This window comes from Podarcis vaucheri (genome assembly GCF_965113315.1).
Source record: "Podarcis vaucheri genome assembly, chromosome: 6".
NCBI lineage: Eukaryota > Metazoa > Chordata > Lepidosauria > Squamata > Lacertidae > Podarcis > Podarcis vaucheri.
Genome location: NC_138764.1, coordinates 85,850,947 through 85,875,903, shown reverse-complemented (window position 1 = coordinate 85,875,903; position 24,957 = coordinate 85,850,947). Strand labels below are relative to the sequence as shown.

The 24,957-nt window shown below is 41.8% G+C and overlaps 1 long non-coding RNA gene across 2 annotated transcripts in view; it reads right to left on the bottom strand.

Moving 5' to 3' along the window:
- The window catches only part of LOC309534358, a 68,798-nt gene extending 43,841 nt beyond the window's left edge, over window positions 1-24,957 (bottom strand). Inside the window, exon 1 of one of the 2 annotated variants that reach the window (XR_014220613.1) lies at window positions 24,367-24,957. This is a non-coding gene — a long non-coding RNA (uncharacterized lncRNA). The remainder of the gene's footprint in view (window positions 1-24,366) is intronic. The other variant, XR_014220614.1, reaches the window with a different exon arrangement.

The window sequence follows — 24,957 nt, the reverse complement described above, 5'->3', positions numbered from 1 at the left end:
GGGAGACTAGTCCCAACTCTATCTGTTGATGGATGGCCATCCTGACTCGGCCCCAGACACACTGACCAGATGTTTGGAAGCTGTGGCTGGATGGTTACGTGGGAGCCGGTTGAAGCTAAATCCTTCGAAGACAGAGGTCCTGTGGCTGGGACGGGGCGATATGGGATTGGGGGGCAACTCCCATCTCTTGCGGGGGCGCAATTAGTGCCAGCACCGTCCGTTAAGAGTTTGGGTGTAATCTTCGACACCTCCCTTTCCATGGAGGCGCAGATTGCAGCTATAACAAAGGCGGCATTTTTTCATCTCCGCCAAGCTAAGCAGTTGGCCCCTTACCTCTCTCGCCCTGACCTAGCCACTGTGATCCACGCGACGGTCACCTCCAGACTGGATTATTGTAACTCGCTCTACGTGGGGCTGCCCTTGAGACTGACCCAGAAACTCCAGCGGGTGCAGAATGCTGCAGCGAGACTCCTTACGAGGTCTTCGCTGCGAGATCACATTCACCCGGTGCTATACCAGCTGCACTGGCTCCCGGTGGAGTACAGGATCAGGTTTAAGGTGCTGGTTTTAACCTTTAAAGCCCTATATGGCCTAGGACCCTCGTACCTACGGGACCGCCTCTCCTGGTATGCCCCACAGAGAAACCTACGGTCTTCAAATAAAAACATCTTGAAGGTCCCAGGCCACAGAGAAGTTAGGCTGGCCTCAACTAGAGCCAGGGCTTTTTCGGCTGTGGCTCCGATCTGGTGGAACACTCTGTCACAAGAGACCAGGGCCCTGCGGGACTTGACATCCTTCCGCAGGGCCTGCAAGACAGAGCTGTTCCACCAGGCCTTTGGCCAGGGCACAGCCTGACTCCCTCCCTCGGCAATCTTCGCAGAGCTCTGGCCCAATGGTTGCTAGTGGCTTGAATTAATTAATTTTATAATGAATGATTTTAGAATGTTGTTTATGTTGTACTTTTGTATTGTTTTATTGTTGTTAGCCGCCCTGAGCCCGGCTTCGGCTGGGGAGGGCGGGATATAAATAAAATTTATTATTTATTATTATTATTATTTTGTCTTTTCTCAAATTTATATGTCACTATCCTGGCCCAGAGAAGTTCTCAAATCAGTTTGCATCAACACAGCTTACATCAAGTACCAAAATGTAGCTTCCCTTCACCACTGGCTATTCAAAGCAACCAAAAATTAAAAAGTGGTGGGTTATCTCTGAAATGAAAAAAGTGCAGGCACAAGTGTGCTTTTCAGTGGAGAGTGTTTCCTAAGCTGAACACTGCACCTACAGACTTGTCAAACTGTGGGTTGGAACTACAAGAACAGAACAGCTTTCAAAAAGTCCTTGGGCTTGTGCACTTCTTCCCTTCAGCACCCTTTCAGGCCCTTACCAGAGTATTAAGTAATCAGTCCCTAAACCACCAGCAGGGGTTAACACTTTACTGAGAAATTATTGCATAAATTGAAGCCTTTAAATAGGATCAGTGTGTGTAGATGTTTCTTTACTTCTCTCTCTCTCTCTCTCTCTGAAATACAGGCAAGAAATGTGATCTGTGAACATGTTATGTTAGAATTGTAGGTCTTACAAATACATTTACTAGTAAATGATAGATGTAGGAAGTAAAATGGTGGAGCATATGGGAGGGTTCAGATAATTTTTCTGGAGAGCTCCATGTAGAAGAATTAAATAATAGAATCAAAAGTTCTGTGTCTCAAAATGCAACCGGAAGACAGTGGAACATGATTTCAAGAGGGGAGAAGAAGCCATTTTCAGTAGGTGTGATTTTACTCTTGATATCCAAGAGTCAGAAAAATTCCTGGTGACAATATCCTGAATAAAGCTGGTCAAACATACTGAACTTTCTAGTGCTTATTATTTTATTTCCATTTGTAATATTATTTTGACAAATCTCTATCATATACGTATGTACCTTTCAGTTTATTGGTATTTCTCTACAGCAACATGTGAGCAATCTATTGGCCCAGATTCACTTGAATGTTCCTCACTGATGACTTTACCATCTCCAAAAAGATTGCCACCAATTTTGCATGACTGGTTCCCATCCTTATATTAGAAACCTTACAGAGGAGTAAGGCAACCCCCTTCAGAGTAACACTGTTGATGCATTGGGTGGAGGAAATTGCCTGACACTTGTTGGAATCCATCTATCTGAGAGACAATGGAATATGCCTTCGGGGGTGAAGTAAAACTGCTCCATTAGCAGCACCAACACGACCTCCCCAGGGTGCAAAAGCCTGGGCAGTGTGTATGGAGGTCCTGGGCTGCCCAGATGTCAAGACCCCCTTTCAGCCTCACTGATGTGGTCCAAAGGAAAACAGAGCAATATCTTTGGCACCAGCCTGGCTGCAGGAGTCGCCTGGAGGCGTACAGGACGCCATCCAACCATCTTAGGAACTTCACTCCAGATTTGTGCTTGACACTTAGAATCATAGAATTGTAAAGCTCTGCGGATCATCTAGTCCGGGGGTCGGCAACCTGCGGCTCCTTTGCTGCGGCTCCGGGGTGGAGGTGCGAGGGGAGGGCGCGAGGGAAGGAGGCGAGGGCGCGAGGCGAGGGCACGAGGGAAGGAGGCGAGGGGCGGGGGCGAGGAGGCGAGGGGCGGGCGCGAGGGAAGGAGGCGAGGGGCGAGCGCGAGGGGAGGGCACGAGGGAAGGAGGCGAGGGGCGGGCGCGAGGGGCGAGGGGAGGGCGCGAGGGAAGGAGGCGAGGGGCGGGGGCGAGGGGAGGGCGCAAGGGGAGGAGGCGGAGGAGTTAGTTGCCTGAAGCCACTGTTCAAAACTGGTCACTGTTTTGAAGGGGAGTGAAGAACACACACTCAAAAAAAGGTAACTTGTTAATTTAATGTTTATTATGTTTACTGATTTGTGCTTTGTGACTGTTTGAGGTGGGGTTTTTTTCTTGGGAGGCTGGGCGGCGCGAAGAGAGGGAGGCTTGTGGTAGCGTCGGGGCTTGTCTCTAGCAAAGTAAGTCCTCGCTATTTGGTCACATGCGCAGCATTGTGGCTTCGGAGCTCCAACACTTGCTTTGCCGGCTGCTTTCAAAAGCGTCGGAATCAGCTGTGCTGTTGCTGGGTAACCGGATCGTCCCAGCAGCCATCTTATCTGCCCATGTGGTCTTCTGAGGCGGCCGCCATAGTAGAAATTCCACGTGGGAGTTAGTTGCCTGAAGCCCCTTTTTAAACTTAAGCAGGGGAAAGTTTTTGGGGAACGTTATGCAACAGCTTATTGCTGGTCTTTGTCGTCCCGCCTTTGTAAGCAGGCTGCATTGAAAGGGGGCATATACACTGGTCACTGTTTTGAAGGGGAGTGAAGAACACACACTCAAAAAAAGGTAACTTGTTAATTTAATGTTTATTTCTATGAGGAGGAGTAATTCTGAGGGGTCAAACAAAGAAATAATAAAAAGTGTCAAAAAAGGTATTTTTATAATGACGAATGCCTCATTATTATATATTATTAACATCAGGCACTGATTATGATTTATGGTACACTGGGGCCCTGATTAATTTTCTATGGCATTTTGGGGCATTGGTTATTGGGCATAGCAAGTTGTGGTCGCGTGGAATTTGTGCTTTGTGACCGTTTGAAGTGGGGTTTTTTTCTTGGGAGGCTGGGCGGCGTGAAGAGAGGGATTATTTTTATAATGACGAGGCTGACATTGGGCCCTCATTATTAATTATTATTTACATCAGGCACTGATTATGATTTAAGGTTCACTGGGGCCCTGGTTAATTTTCTTTGGCATTTTGTGGCATTGATTATGCAGTCGCAGTCGCGTGGAATTCCACGTGGAGTTAGTTGCCTGAAGCCCCTTTTTAAGCGAAGCCCCTTTTTAAACTTAAGCAGGAGAAAGTTTGGTGAAAGTTTGGTGAATTGCTGCCAAGGAGTGTGGTGGAGTCTCCTTCTTTGGAGGTCTTTAAGCAGAGGCTTGACAACCATATCTCAGGAGTGCTCTGATGGTGTTTCCTGCTTGGCAGGGGGTTGGACTCGATGGCCCTTGTGGTCTCTTCCACATATGTATGTGAGCAGGTCTTCTCCAACATGAACTATATTAAAAACAAACACCGATCACGCCTCACAGATGACAGCTTGCAAGCCTGTGTGAAAATGAAGGTGACGTCTTACAGCCCTGATGTGCAGACACTGAGCACTGAGGTTCAGGAGCAAAAGTCCCATTAACCTGGTTACCTGGTTGTAAATTAAATATTTTAATTAGCTATTAATTTGTCCTTTTTTCTTGAGATTGACAGCTGACTGCACGATCCTGTATATATAGCATTAAGGCCAGAAACAATATATGCAGTGTTATATTTGTTTTAAATGTTGCAATGTTTTTGCGGCTCCCAGTTGTTGTTTTTTTTTCGGAAACGGGTCTTTTTGTCTTAAAGGTTGCAGACCCCTGATCTAGTCCAACCCACTGCAATGCAACAATCACAGCTATCACAGACTTGATCTGCCCAGGGACAGAGCTTCTTTTATAATCTCAGGAGGCATTTTATGCTTCTGATCCTGATTCAGTGCCTAAAGAATAATTTGCTAAACAAACTGACCTCTTCAAAAAGGCTCCTAGTCTATACAGAAGCTGGTACCATCTTGCAGTAAGGATTTTACAATTAAAGCACATGTGTTCAGACAGCAATTTTCCCCCTTAACAAAACCCCTACACCCCCCCAATGTTTCAATTAAGATCTACCAAAAGCCAAAGCAGGTCTAATGAATAAATGCTTATTGACCACCACTTACTGCAATCAGAACAGTGAACTAGGAATAATAATAATAATAATAATAATAGTGAACAAAGTACTCCCTTTTGGGGTGAAAACAGTTTGGAATCATGTTGTAGAGTCTGACTACCCCAACACTTTTGTCTCATACCTCCAAGCACTGGTTCAACATTTGTACAGTTTTAAATGTGAAAATGGTCAGTCACACTGCTTAGGATATTGGATATCATCAATTAAACTTGAATCACAGTTTACACTTAGAAGTTCAGCAAACATTCACAAACCTCGATACTGCCAGAGAATCTTATCAGCTGGAGGATACGGAGGAAGAAAACAACCACCACCTGAACTATTTACTCTAACAGGATAAATATTAAAAATTGCACCCTGAATTAGATATTTATAGTCTGCCCTTCTGTTCAATAAAAATCAATAATAATCACAAGTCTACTTCAAGTATGACCACTGGTACCAAACAGTATGGGAAACAGCCCTTCTAGGAAAGCTAACCAACAAACTCAAACGAGTCCAGAGCCCAGGGACAAACAGAAGCGGATGCATTCACCCTGGTGTGGTTCCCCTTTATTAAATACCAGTACACATCCCAACAAGACAACAACAACAAAACCCGACAGCATACGAATCAATATGGCTAATTTGACCAAACAACCCCCTCTCCTTCACACACACAAACTAAACTCAATGTAGTCAACTGAAGGAAACTAACCATGCCCTAGGCCCCCCAATGTTTCTCACTGCCAATGAAAAATAGTAAATGAATGGAAAAAAGAACCTACCCACAAAAAAACTCTCACACTATGTAAAAGAATGGGAGTTTACTATCCACCCCTTCTCTCTCTCCCCACCTCATAGTCTATACCATTAGTGTCTCACGCCGAATGTAACTGATCTTGAGAAAGGACTCCATGAACTGAAAGCTGTACAGTGGTACCTCAGGTTACATACGCTTCAGGTTACAGACTCCGCTAACCTAGAAACAGTACCTCGGATTAAGAACTTTGCTTCAGGATGAGAACAGAGATCATGCTCCAGCGGTGCGGCAGCAGCGGGAGGCTCCATTAGCTAAAGTGGTGCTTCAGGTTAAGAACAGTTTCAGGTTAAGTAGAGACCTCCAGAACGAATTAAGTACTTAATCCCAGGTACCACTGTATGTACTTTTGTTACCCAAGAAAATCTTATTTTTTATATATAAAAAAGTACAACTAAAACGGATATAAACCACTGGTCCTAAGCATCCTCAGAAATTGTAGTGTCTAAAACTTAGCACAGAGGGAACCAAACAGCACCACAAAGGAAGGAATTACAGAACAGAGGTGCCACTATTAGAAAGGCCTCAACTTCCTTAACTAAGGAGATAGTACAAGAATATTTGGCTAGTTTAGATGTATTCAAGTCTCCAGGGCCAGATGAACTGCATCCAAGAGTATTAAAAGAACTGGCAGATGTGATCTCAGAACCACTGGCAGTCATCTTTGAGAATTCCTGGAGAACAGGCGAAGTCCCGGCAGACTGGAGGAGGGCAAATGTTGTCCCTATTTTCAAAAAGGGGAAAAGAGAGGACCCAAATAATTACCGCCCAGTCAGTCTGACATCAATACCAGGGAAGATTCTGGAGCAGATCATTAAGCAAACAGTCTGTGAGCACCTAGAAAGGAATGCTGTGATCACCAATAGTCAGCATGGATTTCTGAAAAATAAGTCATGTCAGACTAACCTGATCTCGTTTTTTGACAGAATTACAAGCCTGGTAGATGAAGGGAACGCAGTGGATGTAGCCTACCTTGATTTCAGCAAGGCATTTGATTTCAGCAAGGCATTTGACAAGGTGCCCCATGATATTCTTGTAAAGAAGCTGGTAAAATGTGGTCTTGACTATGCTACCACTCAGTGGATTTGTAACTGGCTGACTGACCGAACCCAAAGGGTGCTCATCAATGGTTCCTCTTCATCCTGGAGAAGAGTGACTAGTGGGGTGCCACAGGGTTCTGTCTTGGGCCCGGTCTTATTCAACATCTTTATCAACGACTTGGATGATGGACTCAAGGGCATCCTGATCAAATTTGCAGATGACACCAAACTGGGAGGGGTGGCTAACACCCCAGAGGACAGGATCACACTTCAAAACGACCTTGACAGATTAGAGAACTGGGCAAAAACAAACAAGATGAATTTTAACAGGGAGAAATGTAAAGTATTGCACTTGGGCAAACAAAATGAGAGGCACAAATACAAGATGGGTGACACCTGGCTTGAGAGCAGTACATGTGAAAAGGATCTAGGAGTCTTGGTTGACCACAAACTTGACATGAGCCAACAGTGTGACGCGGCAGCTAAAAAAGCCAATGCAATTCTGGGCTGCATCAATAGGAGTATAGCATCTAGATCAAGGGAAGTAATAGTGCCACTGTATTCTGCTCTGGTCAGACCACACCTGGAGTACTGTGTCCAGTTCTGGGCACCACAGTTCAAGAAGGACACTGACAAACTGGAACGTGTCCAGAGGAGGGCAACCAAAATGGTCAAAGGCCTGGAAACGATGCCTTATGAGGAACGGCTAAGGGAGCTGGGCATGTTTAGCCTGGAGAAGAGGAGGTTAAGGGGTGATATGATAGCCATGTTCAAATATATAAAAGGATGTCACATAGAGGAGGGAGAAAGGTTGTTTTCTGCTGCTCCAGAGAAGCGGACACGGAGCAATGGAGCCAAACTACAAGAAAGAAGATTCCACCTAAACATTAGGAAGAACTTCCTGACAGTAAGAGCTGTTCGACAGTGGAATTTGCTGCCAAGGAGTGTGGTGGAGTCTCCTACTTTGGAGGTCTTTAAGCAGAGGCTTGACAACCATATGTCAGGAGTGCTCTGATGGTGTTTCCTGCTTGGCAGGGGGTTGGACTCGATGGCCCTTGTGGTCTCTTCCAACTCTATGATTCTATGATTCCAAGGACACATACTATATTTCAGATAATCCAAGAGAGACAAAACAAGGCCTGTTTTGATGACCTCAGCAAGTAGGCAAGTTAATTTTATCAGACCTGTGTTCAGGCAGATATCTGAGTAACCTATCTTCTACAACCCTTTTCAGTGTCTGCTTAAAACATTTTTTGTTTAGGCAACCCTATACAGACATACATCCTTGAGGAACTGGGGCTTACTCCACTTGCCCATTTGCACATTCAAACTGGACACCTGAAGATAGCTTGAGAAGATGAAAAATATTGACAACTGAGAGGGAGATGGATTAGAATTGAGTGCCTTGAACAGGAGGGCCAGGATCACTTCCTAGTTTGCACAAGGTGCTACAGTTCAATGTACCAAGTGACAGAAGAGAGAACAGCTCACAGATATCAATAGAGAAGTTAAAGAACTAATGAAATATAAGTGTTTTTGCACACACAAACATTTGTGGAATTGTTACATAATACTTGTTCATAATACTCATCACATACTTTCAGGAAACAAATCTTTTGTAGGTGTGGCAGTACTTATACTTTGGAACTCCCTCCCTCCCTATTTACACTAAGCAGGGGTGCACTGTACTCTTTTTGGCATCTGCTAAAAATATTTTAGTTCAGGAAAGTCTACCCAGACACGTAGAAGTCTTCATGTATTTTAATCTGTTGTTAGCTTGTTGTAGATATTTTTAAATTTTAATTCTTCTTTTTAACTCTGAAAAATTTTAATTTTAACATTTTCTTTATTTTTTTGTAAAGTGCTTAGAGGTTCAATTTACTATCAAAGCAGTATCTATTAAAATAAATAAATAAATTTAAATGGAAAAGGGAAATTCAAATGGAGAGGAGAAAACAAGCTGAATGATGTCTGCTGGGAAAGATATAGCTGTTTTGAGGTTCAAAATCTTGTACAGGAGGTACGTACTTTGATCTGAAAACATATTCCACAAAGTGTTCCAGTGAAACATTTAGGAGGAAACTGCACTTTGCACATGTTCAAAGGTAATTTTTCCACACACGCACAAACACACACGGAGAGAGAGTGCACGCTTTAAATTTTGTTCGACCCACCTGCAAAGAGCCAGTGATCTGGACTTAAATACATATTTATATCATACATGAAATTTGGCTCTTACCCAGCATTAAATAACACTTCTCATATTGTTTTTTGAAGAGTTTAAGTAATTCAGGTAGACAATTTCTAAATAACCAGAATGTGCCACAAACAGCAAACAGTTGAAGAACAAAAAATAAAACAAAGTATTAAAAGCAAAATTTTGGTTGTTTGCCACATGATATGGGAGTGACATTTAAAATAATTCTTTAAACTGTAGTTTAAGTACACATGCTTGATACTAGTTACTACCAACTTTCTTTTATGTAATTTGAAGATTTTTTAAAGCATATACATACACTTATATATAATTGTTAGAGTCTGTCCTTGTGTCCGTTACCCTTTGTATAAAAATGTCACTTAAAATTAATTAACATGTAAATATTGTGAATCCATTAGTATTCCTCATAATATTTAATGCAACAGTAGAAGACTGAAAAAAGAACAACAGGAACTGCTAGGTGCTCTTATTTTGCGTAAAATCCAAGCACTCTGGGCTATGGCTGATGAGTGACCTTGAGGCAGCTCTCAGAAGGTAGTTGCCATAGCAACACTATCACAAAAGTGGCTCATCCTTTGCAACACACACCAACCTGGTGCATCATGTTGCTAGATATAATACCATTGCTATTCTGTAGCTCTGCTGAAGCTGTAATATACATTGCAAACGTGGGTAGATTTTTTTTTTAAAAATAGTATATTGCTCATAAAATTATCACTTCTAAAATGCAATTGATAGACATTACTTCCAGAAAAGATATTTGGATAACATAGTACTGACACGTTTATACTTTTAGGAGAACTGAAACCAATAATCAGAAAATTATTATTTACCAGAAAATTATTATTTTAACACAAGTATTTGCAATAACCATGGGTGATGGGCAGCATGTTAGAAGAAGTTTCTTCTAAGATGGCTCCCACGGCAACACAAGCACATAACATTTAAATACAAATATATAAAGCTTTTTATTCCTTTAGGGCTAGAGGTGGTCAATAGTTAAATTTTGGTTCATAATCCCAGTAAAATAATCCAGAAGCATCTTTAGAATAACAACCTGTGGTGAAGAACTCACCAGATCTTAAGCAAATAAAATCCTATTAAGCTGGTCTGCAACATTTATCAATTTAATAACTTTGATTAAATAATAAAAAATATTTTATAGAAAAGGTGCCCCACACATTAAAATACAATTTAACTATTAATACAAGTCATTATAAAAGCTATAAAGGATAAGCACCCTTGAAAGTGATACAGTGGTACCTCGGGTTACATACGCTTCAGGTTACAGACTCCGCTAACCCAGAAATAGTACCTCGGGTTAAGAACTTTGCTTCAGGATGAGAATGGAAATCGTGCAGTGGCAGCGCGGCAGCAGCGGGAGGCCCCATTAGCTAAAGTGGTATCTCAGGTTAAGAACAGTTTCATGTTAAGAAGGGACCTCCAGAACGAATTAAGTTCTTAACCCAAGGTACCACTATACTCTCTTCTGTCAAAAGAAATTGAAATACAAGCAAACTCATTTAGAAAAATAGATATATACCAAGTTTGGGGCAGATAAAGTCAAGGCCGGGCCAAAAATGGGTTTGCAAAGCACCACAAGATTTATATCCTGTTCTTCACCTAATGGCCTGAATGAGTTACACCTGGATCAGCATTCGAAACACCCCAGGTGCCAGGCATGTTTTGCAACTTGGCATGGTCCATTTGCAACCAATTTACAATTACTATTAGAAAATAACAACTTTTGAACAATAATTCCATCCTAACTCCATTACTTGAATTGCATTTGATCTAGAATGCTAGTATCCATGATTCATGAGACCCATCATGGGCCGGTTTCAGGTACTCCTCATTCTCTCTCATGGGATCAGCTTCACTAGGGAATTCCTCTTCCTTGTAAATCAGAATTGAGGTTTCCTGAACCTCTATTGACAATGCTATAGATCTGCTCCTTCCAGGAGAATGCAATCCCATCCACACCAGACCAGCTTCCCATCTCCCAGACTCAAGAACTTAGAATACATAATACATTTGTCTGTTCAGGTTTCAGTCTCAATTTATTGGCCCACATCCTGCCCATCACTGCCTTGAAGCTATAGTCTAGCACCACCTGATTCAGATGAGACACAGAGCTGGGTAGATGAGCTGAAAAAAGGTACAGATACTTACCCAAAATATGTTAAGTTATATTCTAAACAGCAAGCTAACATGGACTCGTTTCACTTACACTCATTAATTGAATTACTAAGTACTTTCTGTAGCAAGTGTTTTTCTGCTCTAAAATGCTGGCTAGTTGTCTGTTTATTGCAGATTGAATAACTAAAAATTCCATTCAGAGTCAAGTCTATTGCTCAAAATACCAGCAGCACAAGCATGCCTCCGTGTTACTAATGAATATAGTGGAAAATTTCACAGGCCCATATCCAAAAAGTATGCAGCTTATTTTTACCTTTCTTCCTGCAAAGCAGTCATTAGACTATGACCTTGGATTTTACTTTGTAAACCCTGGAAGTTGCTCTTCCTTTTAAAAGGTTTATATTTCACTTATAATACAGTTTAGAAACTGGCATTTGTGCAACAAACTTTTGAAGAAAGGCTAACTTGATCTTTTAATAATAAAATGATTCTAACTAGATTAAAAGGCTAGGTGAAGATAATAATTTCTTGCAACAGGCCATTAAATAAAACTACCTTGTGAAGTTTTGAAGCAGAAGGCAAGCTTTTAAGTGTTATAAAAAATGTTGAGGGTATTTCCACTGTTAGCACTTGCTATTCTGTAATATTTTATAACATTTTGTATCTAATCTTACAATTAAAAGTACATGAATTCTCAGACTTTTTCATGAGTGAGAAATGCTGAAATGCTCTCAAAAGGAAATATTGTGTCAACACAATTAAATGCGCAGGACAATATCCACAACACATCTATCTTTCATGGTCTTGGAACAATTTTCAAAGAAGTGTGCAGCTTTTCAGAGCAATTAACCATGGTTAAATTTCATTTCAAATAGACCTGTTTCACTAATCATATGACAGCAGCTTGTAATTAGACTCTTTGCCTGCTCACCTGTGGCAAGTGAGAATTTCCTTCAGGCAGCCAGCAAGGGCAGATGGTTTTAATACAGAGGATACCCAATATGTTTTTTCTGCCATGAAATCAATGTGCAACAAATAACTAACATGGGTATATTTTGTGAAGCAGGTAAGTAAATGTTCTGGCCATATTTACAAAATTGATGGGAGTTGTAGTCCCAAAACATCTAGAGGCCCAACTCTGGCCATGCCTGATCTAGAGGATACAAACAATAGCTACCCCTAATTAACAAAAACAATTGGCACCAATAAAGTGTTGCTATGGGGAGTACTCTTGTTGAGTGTTGCAGAATACCATTGCTGTCCCCCATCCAGTTTTTCCATTTCTCCCCCCTCCAATAGCATTCCATGCCCACTAAACACATTCAGTCTCCATTGGGCTATTTGGGTGGGTTCCCCTTGAGGTTTAGTTTCCTAAATATTTTCCATACTTCTGCAAGCCAAAGAAGCCTCTTGTGTATGGATGGTGCTATTTGAGCATATCCCTACAACAAAATGTGTGGAGTGTCCCTGCTCAAGGTTCCAGACACACCATCCCCAGTTTTCCATTCTCTCTTCCACAATAGTCACTCAGCACTCTGAGTCCACTGAGCATGCTCAGCATCATCACACTGTTTTCTATGGGGGGGAATATAATGGGTAGGCTTGCCTAAACAAGAATGTTTTTAGCGGGCAATAGAAAGAGTACAGAGAAGGTGCCTGCTTGATCTCAACAGGGAGGGAGTTCCCAAGTGTAGGCACTGCAGTTGAGTGAGCACTTGTGGGGTAAGGCAATCTCATAGGTAAATTGGTCCCAAGTTGTTAAGGGCTTTAAATACAGTGGCACCTCAGGTTAAGTACTTAATTCGTTCTGGAGGTCCGTTCTTAACCTGAAACTGTTCTTAACCTGAAGCACCACATTAGCTAATGGGGCCTCCTGCTGCCGCCACGCCGCCGGAGCCCTATTTCTGTTCTAATCCTGAAGCAAAGTTCTTAACCTGAAGCACTATTTCTGGGTTAGCGGAGTCTGTAATCTGAAGCGTATGTTACCTGAGGTACCACTGTACTAATCATAAGACCTTGAACCTGGCCAGTAGCAAACTGGTAACCAGTGCTGATCTCTGAGCAGAGGTGTTATATGCGACAAGGCCTCAGTCCTGTCAGGAATGGTGCTGCAGCATTCTGCACTAACTGCAGATTCTGGATCAAGTGTGAAGAAAGCCTCACATAAGAGTAGAATGAAGTTATCCTTTCTTGAAGTAACCAAAGCAGTAAATACATGCACATACACACACACAAGGATCTTCTGAACACACTATTAGAACTTCAAGTTAAAGGTGCTCAATGTGAAAAATGGTACAATTTTCTGGATGGAATTCAACACTGTACTATGGTGAATATACCATCTGCATAAGCATTGCAGCAGCTTGCCAAAATGCATATAATGTACTGTATTTTCTAATACATTTTAAGTACTTTTAGCATCAATTTCAGGCTTTGCCTCCTTTTGTTTTTTCTTGGTGGCTTCCAGTCCCCTTTATGCAAAATCAGTATGGGTTGTATTCAGCTAGACACATTGAAACTAATGGACTTTAGTTAATAGTTGCTATTAATTCAATGGGTCCAAGTAAAAGTTAATTGAATACAAACCTATGTATCTGAATACATAGCAGAGGCTTTCAAGTGTGGTATGCTTGGAGGACAGTTTGGGGAGGCTGATAGGGATCTTGCAGGCTTCAGGTATGCATGCATGTGGCCTTTACTGTAAATGGTGTCTTTGGGCAGCATTATAGTTATATATGTGCTGTGGTAGTATAGGCAGTCCCATAGGTATAGAATACTTAAATGAGCAATCAACCACAAAGCTACTAGAATGAAATCTTAGTAGCAGAATCTACTGAATTACACCGGATTTCCCCCCCCCCCCAGGAAAGTATTTATAAGATTGAAGCATGGAGACCTAAAGAACTCCCAGTACCTCAATCCTAAAATACTTTGTTAATTCCAACAAATTTCAGTGGTACTTATTTTCACATATTGTATCTACAGTTAGATATAAATCAATTTAACATGAAATCCTCAATCTTATAAGTAGTTGTAGACATGCTTAGTTTTTCCCCAAGGGAGCTTTACACCTATGGCTAATATGATTAGTTAAAATGCAGACATTTTACCATTTCCGCATTCTGTAAAAGTCCAGAGCACTAAAATTACTGAAGCTATAAATCTCTGCAGACTATTCATCTGACTCAAAGTTTGGCTGAATGAAAGACAAATGCCTTTGCGTCTGCCTGAATAACCATATCCCCTTCCAACATGTTAGCTCACAAGCCATTTTGTAACCAGACGTTTCATGCCAAATCAGCATCAGAAACCACACTTGACTCGCATTACCTGCCAAACTTCTTGGGACTTTCAGTGTTTTGCCAAAACAGGGGTTGCACAGATTTTTGGTAGATTGGGTGGGGACTCTGTCTAAAAACTTGAAGTCAAGAGAGTTCAGTTTAATTGTACTAGATCCAGCTCCAGTGATTATTACTACTATAGTTTCAGAGGTCAGCTGGCAAACTGCTACTCAGCCTGTCTCAATTTGCTTTTTGCAATGATAGATTTATTCTAATTCATGATTATTTAGGCTCATTTCTAAACATTTCTAAAAACCAGTAAGCGCCATGTTCACCTACCATTGCTGATCTTCATATTTCAGTCTAGTGTTCCTCCATCTTTTTAACTTTGGCCCTGTTCCTTTCTGAACTTACTCTGTCTCATGCCAATACCAAAAGTCTGCTCAACTGATGAAAAAGCAGAATTCTTACATATCAGAGGTTGGGATCCTTTTTCAGCCTGAGGGTCACACTCCCTTCTGGGCAACCCGCCAGGGGCTGCATACCAGTGGCAGGCAAAGCAATGAATGTAAATTTTGCCTTGTACTGCAGGAAAGTTTCTAAACACACTGGAACATGCCCCTCTAGCCTATATCCAAAAAAACAAATACACTATCAGTGTTCAAGGACGCATTCCAGCCAAACGAAAATACTCAAGAAGGGAAAAGCAGAGCCAGTAGGGGGTATGGCTTGGGAAGAGTACTAAGGGCCAGATAGGTGTGGAGGTCTGCATTTGGCCCTTGGGCCAGAGATTCCCCTGTTATACACAAATCTATGAGTCTGCAGCTGCATGCAAGGATCCTTAGACTCGGACACCAATTCAACACCTAAAATTCTACATGCCCATCAGTTTTGATAATGCAATCCAACTTGTATGTTGATAAAACACGGCTATTCTTGTGGTCTCTATCTTTTGGGGTGGGGGTGGGAAGCACCTAGCTTGCCAATGTTATAAATGGAATGTTGTAATGTGAGTGTGCATGTGAACGCTGGGAGTGAAACAGGTGTATCAGCATCTTCTATGCCCTTCTTTCATGTGACCCTTCCTTCCCCATCAAAGGTGGAAGAGGATAGAATGAATATGATCACCTTTGCTATGATCCAGAAATACACCTTTAATCATAAGCAATATAAACAATATACATAGAAATAGTATGCATTATGAATACTTGAGGTAAGAAACAGAATTATGTCCAATATGGAAATTTAAATGCTACCTACAAACACAAGCATTCAATTTTCACATGATGAAAATTAACTACTCAAGTCTCACAAGAACCTACCAAACCTTGCTTCAGCCTACTGCAGGATCCCAATTGAAAAAGACGAGGAGGCTCCCGTAACTTTCTGTACAAGAGGGATTTTCATCAGATATAGCTTGAAAGATGAGTTACACCTGCTGGCATTTCCTCTTACACCTGCTGGCATTTCCTCTTCTACACAAGTTAAAAACAGTGATGAGTTTCATGGCACCTTTAAGACATAGGGCAAGAACCAAGGTCATGTGAGCAAACTTTCATTTGAGCAAAGGGACTTCTTCTAAGTTATCATTATTCTACTTCCCCGCCACCATGCCCTCCTCAAATGTGCTGTGGAAAGTTCCCTGGCCTAACCCTTCAGAGTTAGGGAAGTGTATTGGGGTTGCAAGGGCAAGGAGCAAAAGGCAAAGACCTCTATTGTCTAAGCAGACATTCACTCCACTCGCAAATAGATATCACTGGGTGTGATCCTAATAAATGTATTATGGCAAAGGTTTTCATGGACTACACCCCATCAGAAAACACTGTAGTATTATCCTGAATTGCATGAGGTTTTTTTGAGTGGTGAAGTTGAGGAGTGTTACTAGAAGAAAAAGAAATGCAGAAAAATAAAGTGATAATTTATAATTAATTGTGGTCACTCACAAAACAGTTGTCAATACTACAGGAATTCTGGTATTAGTAAGCCAATTAACACATGCAGTGTGATAACATGAGAGCCTTGGCCTCACCTTGGCCTGTTTGGCCATTTTATCCATGAGTAATGAGCATTTGTATCACACCACTGGATTTCCACAATTATTTCTGCAAAACTGTTATCTGAGACCATGCTGTTATTGGAATCAGTCATCAATTTCAGCAAGCCAAAGGAAAGATAGGTGTGTGCTCTTTTTAAACTGTTATGGTATGAATGGTATGAATTCTGAGTCACTTGAGCAATGACACTCAAGTCACATCTCCATCTTTTACCTTAAATACTCAAACTCTGATTTAGTCACCTGCCCTGCAGAATCTAATCTGTTTGCACAACATCCCTTATTCCTCTTCTCCATCCGTTTCCCTTCATTTTGTTGCTTTCCAATATACATTAAAAATGGAAAATATAAAGTTAGAAATGTAGACTGTAATTTGTTTTAAATTTAGTTTTTTTTTAAATCCTGCACTGTATTTAACTGCAATGCACTGTTGCCAGATAACCTGAAGGCACAATGAGCAAATTCCAGAAGCAAAGGAGGCACACTGCAATGCCTTATAAGTTTTAGATATATAGCATCTCAGATTCTGATAAAGTGAGCATGCATTTCAGAAATGGAAGTCTAGCATTTACCAGAAAATGTTTAAAATATTTTGTATTAACCCTGCATTAGGTTACATTTCCCTGATATAACACCCAATGTGTTACTTGCATACTCTTCTACATAGCCGCAACATTGCCTAATATAGTAAACCTATTTTAAACTGCTAATCAGAATAGCTTTTTAAAGACTACTACTGGGAGAATGGAAAAGGCCAAGAACTAAATGTTTTATTGTGCTATTATTAAACAGTTGGGGTTTTTTTTCTTAAGCATGGGTGTATAAGGAAGCCAAATAAAGAACAACTAGGCTACAATCCTACCCACATTTACCTAGAATTAGGGCTCACTGAACATAATCAGACTTATTTCTTAAGAAAACTACAGATGGCAGGTACAGGGGACATTTGGCACTCCAAATGCTCCAGAATTACAACTCCCATCAGCCCCAGGAAGCATGGTCAATGCTTAGGAATGATAGGAACTGTAATTCACCAACATCTGGAGGACCAAAGCTTCCCCAGATCTGGTATGCGGTGTAAAGAGAAACCCTTCTAATTCAGATAAAAGGACCAACTAGGCCAGTGGCCAATCAGATGACTCTGAAAGCCCATTGCAGAGCTCAACAACTCTAACAACAGAAGTTCCATATAGATATCATAATGAATAGCTGTTAATCTAATACAGTACAGTAGTGAGCAACCTCTGCCCAGGCTGTTTTCCCCAAACTACAGTATGATTGCCAACACATCAGCTGATGGTGGGGAGGCCAGGGTTTAATCTTACATTGGCTGTGCTGCCATGTTTCCAAGCAGAAAACAGGGTTGTGAAGACAAGGCAGATTAAAGCCCTTTGCCTTGTCCTTTAAGTGGGTGACAGAGGTGTGGGTGTGCCACTGATGCTGCCCACCCACTAAAAGGAAAATCAGAGCAAAGCACAATCTGAAACAACCTTACCCCCCCCCCATTTTAAATGAGGTGAGAGGATGTTTCAAATAACGTTTTGCAAAGCCACAGAAGGGATTTTGACAGGTGGGAGGCCCTGTACACTTGCCCAATTTGGCCCATAAGGCAGATTCCGTTAAGTATCTGATCCGTGGAGCCAAAAAGGCTTCCCATCCCTGAAATATGTCATTCAAAGCTCATGCTATAAATTTTCTTCAACCATAAAATGGGAAACCTAACCAGCACTGTATAACAGACTCTGAGCTATCCAAGCAAAAAGTTGGGTCATGATTCTGCCTTTTATGCTGGGCATCCACTAGCCACTTTGATAGCACTTAATTTAAATCAGTTAACTGATAATGCTTTGCTACAAAGAAAACTCTGAATTGTAGTTTTTGGAAGAATTAGATCTTGCTAAAACTATTCTAAGCACACTCATAAATTTCACAATATATATTTCAGGAAAGGTCACAACAGAATTTCATAAACAATAAAAAAGAAAGCTCACACAAAACAGTAGAAGTACCTAAAAGCCACAGAGTAAAAATAAGTAAGTAAAACTGAAAAATAGTTAAAAGGCTTGAGAGAACAGAAGTGGCTTTGCCAGGTTTTGTTTTTAAAAGAAAATAACATAGGTGCCAAATGTGATACTTTGGGGATGAAGTTTAATATCTAGGCTGGCACAAATGAAAAGGCCCTCTCTTCCTGCTCACTGCTTGCTTTTTGTCCAACAGCAGAACACCCACAGAAGTGCCTTAGGAGACATCAACATGGGAGAAGGTGTTCCTTAACATCAGGCTTCAATAACCTTGCTAACCGCCCTTCAGGACAATAAGAGGGGCACCAGGCTCTGGCAAGCAAGATGAGCACAAACTTGGAGCTATAGGGGAAAGGCAAGGTTGCCCCCAACCAGTGATTGAAACTAGCCAGGATCATTTTGCACCTGGCTATCAGCTACTTGCAAACAAGTGAACATGCCAGGGCACTAGGATGGTGCCTGACATCTCCACCATCTGGAGGTACAAGCCTGGGGATCACTGGATCTTGACTGTTTTCACACACTAATACCACTTCCTGTCATTTTATCTGCACAATCAGAATGAACTTCAAGAACCAAATTGCTTTTGCTGTGCAGTCTGAACAGGAGCAGTGAAGTCCTAAGCTATGTCCAGCTTTAAAATTCAAAAACAATGCCTTGGATTGGACTCAGGAATTAACTGTTAGCCAACAAATCTCTTTCAAAACTAGAAAGATATGCTCCCAACAAGACTAGTTAAGATCCTAACAGCCACATTTTAAAGTAGTTTCCAGACTGTTGTCAAGGGCAGACAACACATTACAGTAGTCTAAACAAGACATTACCAGTGCATTGGTCATTGCAACTATACTATGCGCATCCAAGATAATTCATGGGTGACATAAAAACTGAAGAAGTGTGCATGCACACGAAAGCTCATACCAAGAACTAACTTAGTTGGTCTTTAAGGTGCTACTGGAAGAAATTTTTTTATAAAAACTTAAGCTGGTTAAAAAGACCTCTGCATCACTATGTGTCCTGCAACAAATTTCTGAACACTTAAAAAGTTTTCAAATGCCTGTTGCCTCAATCTTTGGATTGATGAGACCATACCAACACTAGTATTAAGAACAATTCTTTCTATATTACAAGGTTACTTGTATTTTTAGAAGGATTTTTATCTTAATGTTAAGTAAAAGTCTTACGATCTCTCATATAACAAGACCATATGGCAGAAGACATTAAACTTAGTATCAGAAATGTATTTTTGTTTCCATTTCTAATGGTGTAGACACTCAGGCATGCATATTAAGTGCCCCTGATTAGTCATATTTCAAGATGTTCTTTACTACAGCTTTTGGCAATAGGTTTTCCATGAGTTACTTACTATCCTTGTTGCTTTCTTAAAACTTAAGAATGATCCAGCTTTTCCAAAACTTCTAGTTCTATCAAAAGCTTTCAGTGATTTGAGTGTAATCAAAAGACTGAGAAAACAAGGAAGAGCTGGAGAGAAGAACGGAAGCAAGTTGCATGATTACACAATTTAAAATAGCATTCCTGGTCGCATCCATTATACACATGCTTGCCTGAAATATTATTTACCTCCTACCAAATTAAATTTGGAAGTTATTAATGTTATCAGATAGTTGAATCCATATTCATTTACGTAAGATTAATGGCATCACCCCCTTCACACGATCTGCTTTAAGAAATAAGTTTTATGAAGTTTTTCAGTGTAGTTCTTCAACAGTGAAAGGTTGAAAACAGACTACAACTTACACATTGCAGCAAAACAAGCTGACCAATTCTAGGTTTACAAAATAAACAAGTTGCAATATAGGAACAACTGGATCGAAATGGCTTTGTCATGTGTCCAATCATAATTTGTCCTAGGACAATGTGTACTTCTCTGGGTGTGCTTGGTTGTTTTCTTTTCGGGGGGGGGGGGTCAGAATGCAAGCACAACTCAATTTGTAGCCCTATACCGACTTACATGGAAGTAAATTCCATTGAACACAGTGGAACTTAATTCCAAATAAATATGCACAGGATTACACTACACACAGTATATATTTTAAGGTGAAGTGCAATTCAGTTTGGGACAATGCAGTTTCTGCAAGTGAATGAATCCTTCATTATATAGCTGTCAGATTAATTCCAAAATGCTTTAAGCTTTGACTGACTATGTCTCCTCATTAAAACAGCAGTGTTTGTAGGAGGAGGTGGGGGAGGGGATTAAAAAAATATAATACGTATATATGTTGTGTTTTCATCTTGTGAACTCTTGTGAATTGTATGAATTTAATTGATGGTGATGATGATAACCAAGATTTAGAACTGGGATAGGAGTGATTGGCACTGATGAAATGGTTGTGCCAAATGTTGGGGCAGTAAGTCATTTGATCATCTATTCTACACACTGGAATTTTCTATAGCTTGCAGGCATCCAGTTGCCCGCTCCAGCCTTGAGAGATTGATCCTCAAGTTTCTGAGAAGAGGAACATCCTTCAAAATCTTTTGAAATGCACTTCAACCACACTAAATTGTCTAGCTGAGCATCAATTAAAAGGAAGAATATTAAGACTATCATAGAGTCTTCTTTGGATTGCTGACTTACCAGCAAATATATAAAAAAATTGTCCAGTAGCACCTTAGAGTCCAACTAAGTTTGTTCTTGGTATAAGCTTTTGTGTGCATGCACACTTCTTCAGATACACTTGTGTGCATGCACACGAAAGCTTATACCAAGAACAAACTTAGTTGGTCTCTAAGGTGCTACTGGACAATTATTTTATATATTTCGACTGCGTCAGACCAACACGGCTACCTACCTGAATCTTACCAGCAAATGTAGTGTTTCCTAAAGAGAGGGCTTTGGTCAGCTTCTGAGCACCTGGACCTCCATCACTCACTCCTCTTGCTTACACCAATAGCCATACAGCCCAATCCTATACTTGTTTACTTAGATGTCCCAATAGGTTTAGTGGAAATTACTCCCACAAGGGCGGCACTGTGGGTTAAACCACAGAGCCTAGGACTTGCCGATCAGAAGGTCGGCAGTTCGAATCCCCGCGACGGGGTGAGCTCCCGTTGTTCGGTCCCTGCTCCTGCCAACCTAGCAGTTTGAAAGCACCTCAAAGTGCAAGTAGATAAATAGGTACCGCTCCAGCGGGAAGGTAAATGGCGTTTCCGTGTGCTGCTCTGGTTCGCCAGTAGCAGCTTAGTCATGCTGGCCACATGACCCGGAAGGTGTACGCCGGCTCCCTTGGCCAATAAAGTGAGATGAGCGCCGCAACCTGAGTCAGCCATGATTAGACCTAATGGTCAGGGGTCCCTTTACCTTTTAAGTATAGATAATGTAGCCTTGATTACACACATTAGAGGTTTTTAATGTATTATTAAAGATTACACACTTTAACATACTATTGGCAATTCATTTTCTAACATTTTATCCCTGAATAAATCTTTAAATTCTGATTTAGACTAATGCATTCAATTTTTTTTGTTTGACTGTACAGATTACTACTATTTTACTTTTGCCATATTTCTCAATTATTGGGAAAGCTTTTACATTTCATACTAAGAACATATAGTTATTAGTTATTTCTCCTACTTGATAAAAAAATGTAAAGCCATTTTGTGCACACACCCATTTTTTGCAGTTAAAAATTCTAACTGAACATCTCGCAATGCATAATAATACAATCTGAGAGGCTCATAGGTAGCTGTCACTTGTAAGCAACTGTCTCAATGCCAAAAAAAAATGTTCACTCATTCTTAAAATTACAAACTCTAGAATGAAATAGTATTTGGCATGCTAAAGATAGTAGTTTCTCTTTTTATATTCAGAATAATCATAGCAGCATGTCAAGCGCTATGTGAACACAATGCAAAAATAAGATATTCGATTACTGCTCATATTGCTCATTTATATGCAAGACCTGAAGCAACCTCCAATGTCAAACTAGTGTCCAATATCATTTTAGACATAGAGTTCAATGCTTTCCTTTCCTCAAGTGTCTCAGTAAGTGTATTTTGGGTTTCCCCTCCAATATTTACAAAAAGTCAGGCTTTTTTTGTTCCCATTTTATACACCATCTGTGTTATTAAGCTCTGTACAACCTAAGAATACTGCTCCTTTTTATTCTATTGTGATCAGGGGCTTTCCCCTTCTCCTCTGCATTTTGGCTCAGCTATTTGGTGCATATCTGATAAGCAACTGCACACAGAACACAAATTACATTACAACGACAACTTCCCAGTTAAAGGCATACAAAATAGCTTTAATTAATTTATAAGACTTAAACAGATATTAAATATTTTAAAAACTTAAAGACCAAACCTAGCTTGAAACAGCAATTTAACAGCTTGTTCTAATGCAGACTGAGCATTTGTGTGTTCAAAACCATGGCTCCCTCTACATCACCACACTCACCAGTGTATTACCTCATTATAGTTATTATTTGCATGCAACTTCTTTATTTTGACCAGAAAACATAATGTGACATAACAACATTTCAAAAAGAGACAACGCAAAAAGACATCTTTTAAAATAAAGGACCATATTTAAGAATTAAACATTCAGAATCCCAAATCCTATCGCCAAAATACTTTGGGAAGATATGCCTCCCCATCTCCAACAACCATTAAGGGTGGTTTTGCTGGGTGCTTTTACCATTTAAAGTGCTCAAACTGGCCACACGCTAAGTCTGTGTGCTGGACAGTGGGCACAATACAATATGAAAGACTAGGCTCGTCCAATTTTTCTTCAATGTTATTATCAGGAGTGCCAATAATTAACGGAGCTTGTCATGCAGTCGGTACCTGTTATATTTACATGTTCTTCATACTTTAATCATTTGAAGTCAGAGGCAAAGTATCTCGAAGAGCAACCCTATCCTTTAAAACAACACGATTAAGCTGCGCTACAAGAAAAGGGGCTGGGAAGCAAATGTCTTCTTTTCCCCCAAGCAACTTGGCAAAGCAAAGAGACACAACACAGGAACCGCAGCCAAGGCGGCAGCAGCACCTTGCACAGAACAGCGAGGCAAAACTTTAAAACAAATAAATAAATCGCTGGGTTGCTTCAGCGTCGGACAGTTATCCCAAGCGCTCTGCCCTTCCTACCCAGCCAGTTGGTAACAAGCAGGAAGACGGAAGCTGCTGCTGCTTCTCGCTTCCAAAAAAAGAAAGAAAGAAAAGAAAAGAGCCACCTTCGCCATGGCTGGGAGACGCACCACAAACGGCCAACAGAGGCAGACACCAGGCATCCATCCTCTCACCCGGGTCCCGACCAAAGCACAAGAGCGTCTCCCGCTCGCCCTCGTGTTAACGAAGCAGGAGACTTACCCGCTTGAAACTTACCAAGCCGGCAGGCGAAAGAGGGAGGGTGGCGATGCTGGGGGCGAGTTTCCCCCACCCACCGGTCCCCAAATTTACCTGAAGTTAACTCGCTGCCCCCGCCCCTCGCCTTCCTTTCCCACCCAGACTCAACAGCAACAGATCTTGAGCAAGGGAGGAGGAGCAGAAACCACCGCACGGGTTTGGTTTGGGTCCCTCCAAAACGCGTCTGCTCCCGAGCGCCCGTGGAAAGGCGTGCAAGGCGAAATACACGTGAAAAGGGAAACAAGTTCCCTCCCTCGCGACGCACGCTGAGGGGGAAACAAATCCCACCCCCACCAACAAACCAGGCAAAGCCGCCTTCTCAAAGTCCCCTCTTCTCTTCCCTCCGGGCACCTTAAAAGTCCTGTGAAGATGAGGAGACGCGCGAAGAAGAGACCCGCAGAAACGCAGCGCCCCGAGGCAATGATAATAATAACCTCTTCTTGCACTTTCCTCCTCTCCGCTCGCCCGCTCGCTCTCTCTCAACCGCCCCCCGAGCCCCACGACGCCCCCCTGTGGAAGAGGCGCCCGAGAGAGAGGGCTGCCCCCTCGGCTGGCCGGTCTCCCGAGGCGGGGAATGGAAAAGGGGGGAGAAAAGCAGGCGTCCCTCCTTACCCCGTTTCACCCTCGCCGGCATATGCGGCAGTTGTTTCGCCTCCCGCCCCACGTCTGAACGCAACTCACCGGAGGATTTGTGAGGGGCGGAGAGAAAAAGGAGAAGGAGAGCCGAGCGTTGCCTTCTGCGCAGCGCCCCCCTCTCGCTCTCGCTCTCTCCTCCCCGCCTCACGCTCAGCTCGCGTCCGCCATTTTGATCTCTTGACTGGATTTAAAATAGGAACTAGCCTCCTCAGAAGCAGCCGCCAGCTAGAGCCGGAGTCAGCCCGGCAAGCGCGTGGGCAGCTGGGATTTGTAGTTCAGCGTCCGCCTCCGAAGGGACGTCGGTGTCCTGTGTTACTCCGCGGCAGTACGTGGCCGCGCGGGGTCTCGTTTACGCCCGTTCCGCAAGGCCCTCTGGGATTTGTAGTCTCGTCCGGGAAGGCATCTTCGCGTTCCTTCCGCCGCTCCCTTCGACCGAAGCGCTTCGCTTCTGCCTTGAAAGGAGCGAGCGTTACTTTTAACCACAGTGTGTGCGTGAATCAGAACAGAGCCGTTGTGATCTTGGATTTCTGACCAATGTGAATAAAGTGGAGATCCAAATGTAGTTGGACAAAGATAAAATACACCCAGGCCCAGCAAACCTTCCATTGGAAACTGTGTCCACTCAAATAAACAACC